At 42.0% G+C, this 12,079-nt stretch overlaps 1 protein-coding gene across 3 annotated transcripts in view; it reads left to right on the top strand.

The window, feature by feature from the left end:
• The first annotated feature begins 3,901 nt into the window (after positions 1-3,901).
• HDAC9 (histone deacetylase 9) overlaps positions 3,902-12,079 on the top strand; it is a 927,746-nt gene continuing 919,568 nt past the window's right edge. For 2 of the 3 annotated variants that reach the window (XM_046020994.1, XM_046020996.1), the window contains exon 1: positions 3,903-3,970. The gene's annotated coding sequence lies outside the window, so the exon portion shown is untranslated. Of the gene's footprint in view, positions 3,971-12,079 lie in introns of all 3 variants that reach the window. The other variant, XM_046020997.1, reaches the window with a different exon arrangement.

Raw genomic sequence — 12,079 nt, 5'->3', positions numbered from 1 at the left:
AATTCCATCAGTTTTCTTGGAAGAGAAAATTCTGTTCAAACCTAGTTTGGCAAGCAGTAAGAGCCTACTATGGTGAGGGCACTATGCTGATCCTTGGAGAAAAAAAGTGTAAATGAATGCACAATAAAAACAGATGTACATACATACATATGTAGCTTACATACAATATTAAAAGTTAATTAAATTACTTTTGAAGTGTGGACTGCACATAGTGACTTCCTTCCAATGAATACAGTATGGGAAGGAGAGACAGAAAGTAAATTTACAAACTGGCAAAGTTAATTTAGCCAGATCAACATCAGCAGTGATAAATCACGTTCTTAGTATGTACCCTGGATATGATGTGCTAAAAATGGTATTTTACTTCTATGATTTTCCTCTCAATACCCATAACCCAAGTCGAAACGTGAGAAAAACATCAGACAAATTCCTGTAGAGGGCCATCCTGCAGTATAGCTAATGATCACTCCTCAAAACTGTCATGGTTATCAAAGATAAGGAAAGTCACAGCCAAGAGTAGCCTACGGAATCATGACTACTAAATATAATATGGGATCCCTAGGTGCGGTCCTGAAATATAAAAAGGATATTAGGGGGTCACTGGGTGGCTCAGTCGGTTGGGCATCCAACACTTGGTTTGAGCTTAGGTCATGATCTTGTGGTTGTGGAATCGAGCCCTGCGTCAGCCCATGCTTAGTACGAGTCTGCTTGTCCCTCTCCTTTCCCCAGTTTGCATGTGTGCTCTCTCTCTAATAAATAAAATTTTAAAAGAAAAAGGATATTAGGTAAAAACTAAGGAAATGTGAAAAACTATGGACTCCACAGTTAATAACAATGTCTCAACATTAATTCACCGTTTGCTAACAAATGTATGATACTAATATAAGATGTCAATAATGGGAAATTATGTGTGTATGCGGGGGATGTATGGAAACTCTCTGAATAACTTCAATTTCTCTGTAAATCTAAAACTGTTCTAAAAGTAGTCTATTAAAAAATACAAAAGTATGGTTATGTAATCTCTGTCTTCAGAGTTGAGGAGAGCATAAAACCAGAAAGAAATTGTAATACTATATCATAAATGTGTAAGTTTGAACAGAAAACTGTGGGAAGCCCCATTAGGACTTTTAAGAGAAACTCTAATCTTTCCCACTAAACCTTATCTTAAAATATTTGAACCTCCAGTAGCACCTAGCAAGTGCCTTGCTTAAAACTGGCATTTGAGTATCTAAGAGAATGATGAGGAATTCAGCTCCCTATTGTCAAATGACCCAGACGTGGTGGAAATAGATATAGATGAATATTAGCTATGCCCTGTACCACCTCCCTAAAAGGAGAAAACAAAGTTCAGTTCAAATTCTTCTGTACATATCTTTATTACACAAACATCTAGTAAAATCCCAGCACTTTGTCTTTTTTGGGGGTTCAAAAAGACATTTTTGGGGGGTTTCAACAAACACTTCCTATGAAAGGTTTCCTTGAGACACAAGAGAGGAAAAATTGTTTCCTTTTGGGCAGCAGTAGGCAAACACAATCATTATTCAAAAAAAAAAAAAAGGCTAGACACTTGGCAGTTTCAGAAAGGACTCTATTACGGAAGGTAAAGGGTTAAAGGTCATTAGATGTTTATACCTGCTTAGGCCTAGTTCACATGTGAATGGGAAGTCTCTCTAAATTTTTTGAGTCAACATTCAACACAACCAAATTCACTACTGAGATCCCATTATCAAGATTCATCTTCCTAAAATGGAACAAGATGGGATCCGGAGGGAGACAAACCGTAAGAGACTCTTAATCTCACAGAACAAACTGAGAGTTGCTGGGGGAGGGCCGGTATAGAGAGGGTGGTTGGGTTATGGACATTGGGGAGGGTATGTGCTATGGTGAGTGCTGTGAAATGTGTAAGCCTGACGATTCACAGACCTGTACCCCTGGGGCAAATAATACATTATATGTTAATAAAAATAATTAACAAAGGAAAAAAAAGATTCATCCTCCTGTTGAACATAATCCCTACCGTAGACAGAAAGTTAAGCAAACTAAACTCTAGCACCAACAGTTTTAGGATTGTGATTATTTTTATTTAAAGCTAGCTGACCACCTCTGTACTGAGAATTCCCGATTAGACCAAAGTAAGGTTTAAATCTGACCACAACACGCCTTCATTCTACTATAAATGCTGAACTATTTTAGATTAGACACCATCCCGCTTTCTCTGAGTTATCCTGGTCTTTTTTGCATTGATAGTTCTGTTTTTGTTTGTTTTTTTTTTTTTAAAGATTTTATTTATTTATTTGACAGAGAGAGATACAAGTAGGCAGAGAGGCAGGCAGAGAGAGTGAGAGGGAAGCAGGCTCCCTGCCGAGCAGAGAGCCTGATGCGGGACTCGATCCCAGGACCCTGAGATCACGACCTGAGCCGAAGGCAGCGGCTTAAACCACCGAGCCACCCAGGCACCCCGATAGTTCTGTTTTAATACTAGAGTTTAAGTCGAACCCGGCCACTAACTGTGAGACCTTGGACAAATCACATCACTTCTCTGGATCCCTGTTCTCTTCACTGAAAATGAGGGCACTAGGATAACTGTCTCTTGTTCTTTACATCCGTATAATCTATGAGCAGTTATGTTTTAGCTGACGTTGTGGAAAACAGAAATGTACATGTAGAGACCTAGCTTTAATTCCTTTGTCACATTATATACACCATAATATTAGGCTCTTTGAATGATCAAATGTTAGCATTAGACAAGTTCAGGATTACAATTTTTAAAAGATTTTTATTTATTTATTTGACAGACAGAGATCACAAGTAGGCAGAGAGGATTACAATTTTAAGAAACATCTTTCAGGGTTCCACTCTGTATAAAGGATTCTATAGGTGTAAGTGATACTAGTATAGACTAAGTTATAACAGTAAAAAAAAAAAAAAAAAGGTCTGCATGGTAAAAATACTAACCACTGAAAGGAATCACCTCATCAGTTCTCGGACCTACTAATTCTGCCTCCTTCCATCAGGGCTGGTCTCAGAGCAGATGGTGCTCTCTGTTCAGCCTTAAAACGCGACCAACTAAACCATGTTTCCAAGCAATCACCATATTTCCTCCCATTTCCCATTTGGTCTTAAAAACCCCAAAATGTAGCGTTTTCTTTTAAAATCTCCTTGAATGATTCCTTCAGCTGCAAGCGTAGTATGTGGGGACCCTCCAGGTACCGCCCCACAACGCGCCCTTCTCTCAAAACGAAGTGGCGAAGCTGTGGACCCCCGGGCTCTGCGAGGCGCGCACCTGAGCTGCCAGGGCTCCTCGAGCGAGGGTGGCGGCGGCCCGGCTCCCTCTGGCACCATCCTGGGTCACGGCCGCGGGCTGCCGAGGAGCCCCGCAGGAGGAGAGCTGATCGCCCGACCATCACCTTACGCCTCGCGTGGGCGTGATTCGCTTCAGAAACCCAAGTCCTCTCAGGCACCCAGTCCTTCCCCTGGGAGTAATCGCCGGTCCAGCCCCGAGCTCCCCTCCGCTCCACCCTAGGCGGCTTTCTGGGTCCTGCTGCCTCCCGCGCACCCTTCGGCCGCGCGCCCAGGTGTCCCCGCACTCCTCATTGCCCCCGGCCGGCGGCTCGCGGGCCTGCGGGTCTCCGGCGCCTGGGCCCGCTCTCGCGTCGCCCGCCCTGCCTCGCTTCCCACCGGCCCCGCCCAGCCTCCGCCGCGCAGGGGCTCCCGGCCTGGCCTCTCCGTCTCCCTCCCACCTCCGCCCCCCCTCCTCCCCAAGAGTTGCTATTTTTAGTAAATCCTCCGCGCGCCGCCACCCGCTCAGCTCGCAGCTCGCAGCCGCGCGCACCGCCCTCCCGAGCTCCCCCCCGCGCGGTGGCCGCGGCGGCGGCGGCGCGTCCCGCACATCGCGCAGCGCGCACCGAGCCGGCCCCGCCGCGCCCGCCGCCCTCACCGCGGTCTCCTCCTCAGGCGCCTGTCGCGGCTGGTAAGTCCCTGCTGGCGGAGCAGCGGCGGTCCCCGAGTCAACTTTCAATCCCCCCCCACCCCTTGCTTCTGCCTCGCCATTCTCTTCTCCGCGAAAGATGGCTGTTTGGAGAAGGGGGAGAAGTTAGGGGGTCGCCGGCGCGGGGCGAAGGAGGGCGCGACAGCCTCAGCAGGCGCGTGCGGAGGTGAGTGGCACCACAGCCCGGTCCCCGGCTGGTGCCCGGGGAAAGCCCTGGGAATTGGGGGCCAAGCGTCCCCCGGATGTACCGCTGGATTCCCTGCTCGGATTCCCCAGGTTAACAGCATCCCAGTCCGGACCCCGACACAGCTTGCCTTGCGTCTCCCAACCCAGAGGCTGGTGGGTTTAAGGGAACCTTTGTCCCAAGTTCAGTGCCAGGTGATTTCTTTTGCTAAGCAGAAAGACATTGACTACGACAAGCCCAGGCGAGGGGTCGGTGACATGACACCCCCCCCAACACACACACACACACACACACACACACACACACACACACACACTCTCTCTCTCTTTATGCTAGAGCCGAGTTATGAATGAAAAGTTTGTACTGCCAACGTGTTGCTTGAGGGGAGCAATACTTAGTGGGGGTACCTTTGATGTTTCGTGGGGGGACTTCAGTTTCAAGTCTATACATCAGAATTCTGGGTTTTAAGAAAAGTTCCGGAGACTGGGGGATGGGAAATAATGCAGTGTCTTTTAGGTATTGGAAGGAGGTTGATAAATCGTAAACTTCTTAGAGTAAACTGGATAATTAAATGCTTCGAGGGTGTCACAGGGGGGACTAGGGGGAGCAGAGAACAGGGGGCGTTCCCTGAGTGCCTAGCGGGCAGCGTTAGGCATTGAAGCCATCGCCCACTTGTCCGCAGTGAGAGGTGTCAGAGGCCTGCCTGTGCGTGCTTGGTCTGATCTAGAGGGACTGAGCTGCTCTCCAGATCCGAGACGAGGTTTGTCAGGAGAGGTGGCCTGCGGCGGGGAGCTGAGGACGCGGTTCAGGTGATATGGGTTTGGAAATTCTCTAGTGAGGCTCCTACGCTCTAATTTCAGAAAGATGTGTCGCGTTTGTTTTCCCTGCCGGGAGGTGTGTATAATCTCCTAAAAGGAACTTTTAGGTTAAGTAACTGTAGCATTTTGGAATCTGTGAGAAATGAGCTATCTATATATATTACCCTTCTGTGTATATTGTGAGTGTGTGTATGTGTGTGTAAGCAAAACGTGGGAGTGGGGTAAGAAGAGCTTAAAAAGTTAAACTTAACTGGAAAAGAAAGTGAAGAGTTAATGTTCTTCTCCCCAAAGGGTATAACAGTGCTTATAGAACTAAATATGCTTCGTGTGTTGAGGTTTCTCATAAAGGGTAGGATTTAGGAATTACAGGTATTTAGAGTACATCAGTGTTTTCAAATCTTGCAAGCATTACTAAAAGCTAGAAAAAGGGAGTAAGTACATGGAGAATTTATAGTAAAGAAAGAATAAATGATTTAGAAAGAAAACAATTTGACATTTGGAAAGGTCTGGATGTTATTTTCTGATGCATTGCAAATCTTTTAAATCCTGTAATTAATAACAGCACAGAATAAGTTGCAGTTAGTAAATGAGGACAATTAAAATATCATGTTTGGAAAAGATATCTTTTGAACTACTCTTTGGTACTTTGGATATTTATTATGGAAGTTATGATGTCTGAAAACTTGTTGTTTAATGTATTTGCTTTTTACCACAAATAATTGGTCCTCCTTTTCCTTTTAAACCACTATTCCAGTTTGGACCAATTTACCCAAAGACCAAATCACTCATGTGCCTTCTGGAAAGCATTTCCATTTAAACTACTTAACAAGAATATTGTATTTCCAAAAGGACAAATAATTTAGTCAGTTGTAAAACTTTCTTTTAATTTATTTATTCATCCATTTTGTTTGAATGAGGCAAATCTCAAAAAGAGCTCATTTTCTTGGAATATGTCATTTTCTGTGTGGGGAAAAAGTGAATATTTTCCTTTATGTTTCAGTCACAAACAGGTGCAGGTAGAGTGGGAATCCCGAGTCTGACCTTTGATAATTAGACTGCCAGCTAGGAGGAGAGATGCTTTCCCAGCTCTCCTGAATGGAGCATCTTCACTCAGAATGGACACGGCTAGATGCTCAGAGGATTTTGCAAAAGGAACTAGGAGATATAAATGAAGTACCAGTTTATGGTTAGGAAGGAAGTATTTTCTTTTCTCCTTTCCTTTTTTTTTTTTTTTTTAAAACCTCAGTCTTCCTGTTTCTTTCCCTCTGCAATTCATCCTTTTGGGCTGGCCTTCACTGGAAAGTCAGACCAAACGCTCTTTGGCTACAGGGCGTTTGGCATATTAAACTGCCATCCTCAAAAAATAGTGATGGCTCTTCCGAAATTAAAAAGGTAATTTTATAAACTATAACAGACTTTTAAGTTTGAGTGTTTTATGACCATTATTATGTCCATTATTCTGGTAGACAGAGTTGCTTTATGAAGTTACTGACACTACATATCAATAATAACTTATTATATATACTTGGTGTATGTTTGGAATATATTTGGATTTTTAGGAATTTTAAATCATAAAGCCAACTGACCGCATGAGTTGTCTAACTAACTAGTTTCGGTGATACACATAATTCATATTTGTATTAATATCAACATCTAAAGATGTTTTACGGCTATATGGCTTTTATTTCTTTTCATTAGAATTATTTCTATTTTGAATTTGTTTAAATATTACAACATATTATACTGCAATTTACACCTGCTCAGTGGGGAAGGTGTAGGTTATTCTTAAATAGAGATATGGAGAAATAGCTAACAAGGAGAGTCATTTGAGAAGCATATGGACATCATAAAATCCTTCTGTATGTAGCATCTGTACCTTCTCATTAGTGAAATATTGTAGTTAAGGACATTTTTTATTACATTCAAATGTGGCTTTTTATTTTTGTTTCAATGGTTTTTTTTTTGTTTGTTTTAAAATGTAATTATATTAATGTTTAAATTGGTGGGGGGGCTTTTATTGTTTGAAGCCCTTTCTTTTCAATAAGGATGTCATACTTAATTCTTATTGCACACATCAGCAGATAGGTACAATTGTTTCCTAGCTTGTTATTATAACTCTTAACCGTTCTCAGATATTCTTCAAAATATTTGAGAGGCACGTAGGAAGACATATTGTTCTCATTTTCAGAAGAAGGCAGCAGGTACCCTGATAGATCCAAGGTCACACACTAGTGAATCAGTGTGAAGCTGAGGGGTAACATCTATATTTCTTGTATTCTGTTCACAATAACAAGCTGCTCCTGTGGTTATGTTGAACGATATTTTCAAAAATTTGTACACTCTTGGATTTTTAAAGTGCTTAGCTTTATAGATATGCTGATCAGATTTTATATCAGCCAAGAGGGTCATAAGGGAAGGGGCTCTTTCTGGGGCTTGCTGATGGGGGAGAACTGTGACCCCAGTAGCTAGTGCTAAAACAAACATACACACCTCTGATTCATTCTTGCAGTCAATCCCTATGCCACACATCTCTCTGTCTCCACTGGCCCTACCTTATAAATCACATACTGTCCTTTTAATGGTCAAGGCTGCTTTGAATTTTATCAGCACCACATTAAGCTTGAAGACATCAGGCTACTAGTGAGAGCTCAGAATGTGATTTTTGAGAAGATAGAATATTGACAGAGGACTGTAATGGACCGTCCATTCCAGAGCCAGCCAGTATCGATTAGAGATCATGTTTTTCTGGGTGTCAGGACACCCATCTTCTATTAGCTCTGCTTCTTTGGCTGAGCTTAAAGAACTCAAAAGTGAACAGAGGGTTTCTGCAATTATCTGGTTGTTTCTGTTCATGTAGACATTGTATCCAGATAAACCAGACTTAATAAAACAAAAGAAAAAAGAAAGGATAGCAACTTGTTCTGTGGAGAAGGTACTCATGACTTTTTCTTCATTTTTTTCAAATTTCCTGTTTTTCAGATCTCACTGGAATTTTTCAAGGTAATTGCCCACATGATTTGTAACAGCCAAGACTTATGATATTGTATTGTTAGATTCAGAAGTGGAATACATTATCCACGATGTACAAGAAAGCACTGTATTTTCATAGAAAAGAGTAATATGTAATGTTATGCAGGCTTTGTGTATTTGATGAAAATACTTTAGTCATTTTCTAATAAGGAGATGGTACCAGCTGTTCTCTACTTCATTAAGTTTATTTATTTACTGGCCTTTCCTTAAATGTATGGTTTATAGGAGTTCATCCAAACATTGTAAGTGTGAAATACTGAGAAAAGTTACTTTGCAAGTGTGGTTTTCCATTTACTGTAACAAATTACATTTAGAGCCTCAAAGAGAGGAAAACAACCATTTTTAATATTTTTTGCTGTACCAGGGAGAGTATAGCATGCTGGTGGTGAAACTGCAATGAGTTGAAATTGCTGGAAATGGTAGTTTGTTCCCATTTCTACAGAACCTATGATAAGATATGATTAGTGTGGACTAGTCTAGTTTGAACGGAATAGTGATGAGTGGAATTTGACATGGCCAGCAAAGGAAGGGTAAGATTTGATTCACTCAGTTATCACTCAAGATATTTGACAGCAAGTCATTGAAACTAACTTTAGTTAAGCATTGAATAAATGTTATGAGAGAATATTGACTCTGTTTGTTTTCTGTTGCGCTGTAACACATTGCCACAAAGTTAGCAGCTTGAAACAATGCACATTTATTACCTCATTTTCATTGCTAAGGAGTCCATATATGGCCGGGTCGCATCCTGTGTTCAGGGATCTCAGCAGGTCTTGGTTAGGCCTGTTGTCCTGCGGTTCACTTAGGGTAAGATCTGCATCTAAGCTTCTTACATTGTTGGAAGAATTCCTCTCCTTGTGGTTGTAGGACTGAAGTCTATTTTCTTGCTGATTATCAGTCAGGGACTACTCACAGCTTTTAGATGCTGCCTGCTGTTCTTGACCGTGTGACCCTCATAGGCACTTTTACAACGTGGCAGCCTACTTTTCAAAGTCAGCAATGAAGAGTTGTTGCTACAGTATAAGACAATCTTTTATAAAGAATGGGTGTGACATATCACTTTTGTCATGTAACATAATCTAATCAAGGCTGTGACATCCATCACCTTTGCCATATTCTATTGATTAGAAGCAAGTCAAATGTTCTCTCTCACTGTTGGCACACCAGCTTCTATAGTAGAAGGTGAGCTCTGTATTATAAGAGAAAGCATTCTTCATGTATAACCACAGGGTTCCGTTGCTCATGGCCCCTAAGGGATGGAGGACAAGTGTCTACCACCAAAGGAAAGGACAAAAATGTGAGCTTAGCGAAATGTTGAAGTTTTTGACCAGGGTAGGCATGATGACCATCTGGAAGCAGACTTGAACTGGAGAGTAGCTGGAGTCATGCAATTCCAGAGGAAGAAACCTCTTGCAGGATTTAGGGGAATGGGGGTAGTGAGGCTTCATTTAGGTGGTGAGTGAGGGACAGGAGAGGCTAGGTAGGGAGAGACAGGGGGCTAAGTGACTAGACTCACCCAGGGTACTAGTAACCAGTCTCACAGAAATCCCAGATTATTGGAGATTCTCCAGATGTGGAGAAATACAGGAGATATTAACCAGAGAGGATGCAACAGCTTGTTTGTCCTTATGATATTTATAAGAACACCTTGTTCCTTCTAAGTATAGACAGGATATTCTCATGATATTTACAAATGCACCATGTTATTGACATAAACTTTACCAAGTTCCCTGGTCAATTTTCTATATAAGACCCACCATAAAAGCCATCAGCCCATAAAAGCCCTCAGTGGCAACCCATTGGGGACCCCTCTCACTCTAGAGAGGCTTTCTTTTTCCTTTTGGTTCTCACCTTCACTTAACAAACTTTCACCTCACTCTTTTGTCCACCAGGTTCATACTTCCACTTCTTAAGACAAGAACCCTGTAACAGTGGTGGTAAAAAAAAGAGTAGAAGCCTTTAAGAAGATGAATCATTAACAAACATGTTATTCTAGGCATTCATGTAATTAGTCCTTAATATATTCCACATATGAAAGATTTTTAAAGGACTACTGACACCAGTCCTTGTGTAAACCAATACTGTGATTTGGAGGTCCACAAATTGGCCTTCCCTTATTTTTCAGAGACCATCTCAGATCCATCTACAATTGTGGCTCAATCAGGTGTGGTGTAGGGGCATTGGGGGTGGCGGGCGTCTACTGAACACTGCTCTAGCTCAAGGCAATTTGCAGGAGTGGTTTTATTTATTCTGCATCCCATCTCTGGCAGCTGAGTTTGTTTCCCCAGTTCTGCCACCCTCGCTTCCCTCCCAAGGAAAAGGAAACTTTGAAAGTTTAAATACCTTGCTAAGGGTTGTTCAGATATGGGTGGCACCAGGAGTTGAATCTAATTCTGATTTCAAAGCCCATAGTCTCATCATACACATCCCCTACTCACAAGCAGTAAGGGAGGCTTCCAGGGGAAGGCTTGTTTTTCCCACTGAAGTGAAGGTCGGCACTACAATTGCTCTTGGGTTCCTTCGTTTATCTTGTGAGAACTGGATACTGGAGTATGAGGGTTAAAGGGAAGAGTGAGAGAGTGTGCTGTGTCGTGCCTTCTTTTTTCCCAGCAGGAAGTGCAGATTATAGGTCTGTCTTCCATCTAAAAGTAAGAATGTGGAGTGGAGGCTGTATATTTTTATTTCTACTTATCATTTTGGCAGAAATATAAAGCTCTGTGTCTCCTTTCTCTCCTATATGTAGATTTCTATTAAATTCAATTAGGAAACATGATGAATTCTCATTGCCTCTTTGGCCATAGGGTTCTTTCTATAGCTTTTTCAGTAGATGCCACTGTTTTGATCTACTTGAAAAGTCTATTGAGACATTCCTCCTTTGTTCTTCTATTACTCAGTCCCCCTTTCTACTCTGTGGTGCCTCTGAATTCTATTCATAGATATTCTACTTTTTTTCCCTTCTGTTTTATGTACTTAAATCTCTTCTTTAAATGGATCTAGTTCCATTGATCGCAGTCATTTGCTCAGATCCCCTTGCTGCTCTCCTGCAAAATACGAGCTCAGTATGGGACTCATCTGTATTCTGTTAATTTTGCAGAGTTGTACCCCACATCCCAGCACAGTATGAGGAGGACTTTAAGATTTCCCTGGGCATTTAAGTAAAAATGTAAACATTTTAAACCAAATACCATGAAGCAGCACTGTGACTGGATTGTGTTAGGTCAGGTGCATACCTATGGACCACTCAGCTGTGGCTTATTAGGGTGGGCCAACCATAACCTAATCCCCAAGTTACAGCTCAGGACATCTTGAAATAAACTTATTTTTTTCGTATAGGACTTAGATGTTCTAATTTAGCTTAGGCCAGTTTTGACCCTAAAAGCCCGAACTATTTAGCCTGGCACGCAGGTTCTGTCATAGTCTGGACCTAGCCTCTATTTATTGCCTTTTCATTTTTAATTCTTGTCACTCCTTGCTGTATGGCTTTAAGGATATAAGCCCTAAGCTTGGAACTAGCTAGTGACTTAGGTTTTAGATATTGAACAAGCAGCCTAACATGTAAAGAAAATCAAGATGTGAATGAATGTGTGGGGGAGGAGTGAGGAGATGGGGTATAAACAGAAGCCATGTTTCCGTTTTTCACTTCCAGCATTCCATCATTCTTCAGGCCATTCTACCAACGCTTTTGTGGTTTTACATTATGTGAGCAAGAAATTTTCCAGAAATTGAGCTTCTGTCTTTTGCAATTGAAAGAGTACCACATAGCACAAGTTTCTTTCAGTCTAGGATTCTCAATGCCTTTTTTTGAACTTGCTGCCTCCAGAACTGTCAGTAGCCATCTCTTAGCCAAAATCAGAATGTTACTCCTCTAGAGTTTGATTTGGAAAGTGTGCCCATTTAGAGGGTGTACCTTCTCTGTGCTCCTTTTCTCCTTTACCTAGTTTCTGTCCCTCCGCTTTTGTGATGCTTCATCTGATCACTGTAGCTCACAATGATCTCATTCATCTCTGAATTCCTGTAGTAATTTAGGACTGTGGCAGTGGTTTACACAGATGTAAAGTT

Source organism: Meles meles, chromosome 10 (assembly GCF_922984935.1).
Source record: "Meles meles chromosome 10, mMelMel3.1 paternal haplotype, whole genome shotgun sequence".
Lineage (NCBI taxonomy): Eukaryota > Metazoa > Chordata > Mammalia > Carnivora > Mustelidae > Meles > Meles meles.
The sequence above is the reverse complement of the archived record's forward strand: the minus strand, read 5'-3'. Positions and strand labels throughout refer to the sequence as shown.